The sequence below is a fragment of the Crocodylus porosus genome, unplaced genomic scaffold (assembly GCF_001723895.1).
Source record: "Crocodylus porosus isolate Cpor-Errol unplaced genomic scaffold, CroPor_comp1, whole genome shotgun sequence".
Lineage (NCBI taxonomy): Eukaryota > Metazoa > Chordata > Crocodylia > Crocodylidae > Crocodylus > Crocodylus porosus.
The window spans coordinates 13076264-13080060 of record NW_017728915.1 but is presented as its reverse complement, the minus strand read 5'-3'; positions in this window follow the sequence as shown (position 1 = coordinate 13080060).

The window sequence follows — 3797 nt, the reverse complement described above, 5'->3', positions numbered from 1 at the left end:
TGGCGCCCTCAATAAATATACGTATATTGGGGGTGTGTGCTCAAAAATTTTTTACTGATAAGGGTGTGCGATCAAAAAAGTTTGGAGACCACTGGCCTACAAGATGTTAAAAGCTTCATTCTTGCATACATACACCACTGAGAACAGAGAAAGCTGATACCTAAATGAATATAATTATTAGTACTAAAAATAGTACTATTTATATTCCTGCAGGTCAAATTATGAAGGCTATAACATACATGTGTTTGAGACTTATAGTAGAAGTGATCTAAGTGATCACTATACGCAACTAAATTAAATCTATTCCAATGTATTTATGCCTTGGGAAGCAAGAATTGAGTAAGCTGACTCTGGGCATGTCAACATGACACATTTACTGCACACCAGACTAATTAGCTGTGAAGTAAACATCTTGGCATCAATACTTGTGCCCCTATTAGGTCATTGTAAACTAACTTACTCCGTAACAGGATAGTACTTTTAGATGCTGCCCAAGCTGGCTGGGGCATGCCTCAGCCAGAACCCTTCGCAGCACACTGAGCTGCACGAGCAGCCTTGGGCTGGCCAGCTGGATGCCAGGGCTGCTCTGACTCAGCTCAACATACTGCAGTCCCAGGTGCATGTGCAAATGGTGTGCCCAAAGTAATAAGCTCTGGAGTGTATTGCTTCACATTAATATGCATGTGTAGATGCGCCCTCTATGGTGTACATAATTTCCTTGCTCTGTCAGTCTACTCCTAATCTGTAGGAGAAATAATGTTAAATGAACATTTAAGATTTGCCCTCCCTCTCATTTCTGTTCATTACATTTTCACTTAGGAATAAGAAATCAACAGTTACATCCTTATTATTAGTCCTATGAATTTCCAGGGTGACAGCACATGGCAAGGCTGGAGGATTGTACAGATACTTGTGGTCTGAATTAAAAAAGGACAAATTAAGAGGCCATATCAGAGGCTGAGGGCATTGACAATACCCTTCATCTCCCCTCCTTTATCACAATGTAGGTTTTAACATCTTCAGTTTTTGTACTTAAGGCCCTGTTGTGATTGGGGTAAGACCGGGTGTTCTTGTATTCCCCTCTGGGATCATAAGATTTGTTATTTAATTGCCTGAAATTGTAAGGGACTGGACTTGATCTAGGTGGCTTTATGCTACTTTTTAAAAAGGATGGAGGGTCAACCTCATGAACGCCACATGCCCCCAGAGGCTGGGAGGACACAGCAAGCTCCCGCAGGCAGTGGTGGCACTGTTGGTGGTGGGAGCATGGTGGTAGCAAGTGGGGAGGACCCACAGGTGGTCGCAGCACTGTCGGTGGTGGGGTGGGGGGAAGGGTAGTGACCACCTGCAGTTGCCACTGGCAGTGTCGGCAGTGGCCAGCGGTGATTGCAAATCACCCGCAGATGCCACCAGCAGTATCAGTGACGGGGGTGGGGGGTGGCGATACTGCTGGCAGCGCCTTTTTGTAGGGGGTGCACCACCACACTCAGGATGTGCACGTGCACCCCCTACGTGTTGCCAATGGTTGAACTTTCCAAAGGAGCCCAAAGAAGTCCTAATATATCATGTTTGAATTTACTGTCAAATTTTCAGTGAGTCACAAGACATGATTTTGCCCCGGCCGTTTTGTGGAAATCTTGGAGCTAGATCATACACTGGAAGTCAGTGGAACTACACCACCTCTTTACTACAACCTAGGATCTAGCCCTTGATGTTTAACTACCATATTTAGTAGATACTTTATTACATCTATGTTTCACTCTCTCAGTGGAATTTTATCTCTACTACAGGTCCAGGCAGCAGGAGCTTACTAGTGAGTCATGGAGAGGTTTAAGTGATTTTTCCAGGTAAATACCAATTTAATTTCACCTCATGACAATTTCAACAGTCTCTAACCCTCCTGCTGTCTAGAGTGAGAGCTAGGAAAATTTTTAATTTTCGTGCTCCCACCCAACGCTTATTTTAAGCTTTTGTCTTAACTCCACTACAGAGTCTTAAAACTATTGGATCAATCTTCTTCTCAATATCTTCTGTCTGGGAATGCCAGCATATTTCAGTTTCTCTTATATCAAAATACACATTACAGAAATGGTGTTTCAAATAAAAGCCTTCATTCCCAAGATCTGGTTTGTTAATGATTTGGACTTTTTTTTACACTTGTATCTAGGCTCCCCAAAGTTGGTTGGGTTTTCTCTTGACTTTCCCTGGTGCTTTTCCCTGACATCACAGTTATCCTTGTATAATAAGTTTACCATCACTCTTCAGCTGAATTGCACTATTCCTGTGGCTGTAGAAAGTGATAACTTCTTCAGTCCAAGTCCTCTACCTGAATCGTATACAAATAATGTAACATGGCAATAGTTTTGTTTGGAATTTTGCCTTATGCGGTTCATAGACAATCATGTGGCCACTTAGTTATGCACTCCATCTGGCCTTAGAGGGCTTCATCCTTGTGACAAGAACCTTGAGTCACATGTCTAAAACCATTCCTGTTGCATTTCCTTCTTGAAACTTAGCAAAACAGTGTGGATTGTACCCAAAGCCCAGGTTCACAAATCCAGTTTCTAAAGCTGGGCCCCAACCCTTAGCCTCCCCAAATCTGCACTTTCCTCTGGCCAGTTCGGCTCAAGATATGCTCCCCTCGATTACCAGAAACAAGCAAATGCCTCAGCCCTCAAAACACTGAGGAAACTTGTCAGTTGCCAAACTAAAAATATAGGCCTCTCTTTTTTGACAAACTTCTAATTCATTATTTTTGGGTGAATATTCCATTTATTCAGTAAGTAATTTTTATAAATATTTTATCAGCTCTTATTTAATAGCAGCTGCTTTCATTTCAGAGCTGTCCCTGGATTCTTTTTACTTCCCCCTACTTTGTCTAAAGCAATTAACACTGCATTTGTACCTGTGATGGTAAAAGCAGTTAAATAACTATAATAGCACTATCAAAACTGGTGAGTTATACCTATCTAACACTTTATCTCTACAGCTGCCCAGATATTCTAATTTTCACAAGCTGAGTGCAGGATACTCCAGTTCATTTTTTTTTCTGGTCATGAGTTCAAAGTTACTTTCAGGCAGCATGCAGCATTCTCACTTTCCAATAAGTACCCTTCTGGCCAAAATAGTTGCTTGAGCTGTAATCAGATGCATAGTATTGTTTATTACTGACAAGCTGGGTTTATATTCAGTTAGATCATTTTTTGTGCTGGGTACACAACTTACAACAGGTAAGTTGTAAGCTAAGGAGTTTCTAATCATGCTGTGGCATATGTCTCCGTACATCTGCCTCTGCAAAACCATCTGTTTCCAGTTACTAACTTCAGCATGCTGTTTCATATCTATGGGTGAACAGCATGATCTATGGGGGGAGGGCGGTGGGAAGGGGAGCCCAGGACTAGCTAATGTATATACTGCCAAACAACAGCACTACAAAATATTGCAACCTCCTTCAGCTCGAACCGTGTAAAAAGAACACCCAGTGAGATGCAGTAATCAGCACCTTGCGTATCTTGGAACATGCTGTTTTTCTTCAATCCAGTTTAAGGGGTTAAAAAAAAGGAGCAAAGGCAGTAGTTCAGCATATAGTTGCAATAATTCAGGGGTTTCTCCCAGCATGCTGGAAGTACCACAGCTTTAAAGAATAGTCTATGAAGAACCAGTGGTACTTGAGGACATCAGTTCCCTTTTCCCTACCAGGTCCCAGAGAGTGGCTATGAGAGAGATCAAAGGAGCTCCTGGGGCAAGTCTGGAATCTCAGCAATTTGGACATGGCAACTTCAATTCAGTTCTGACCC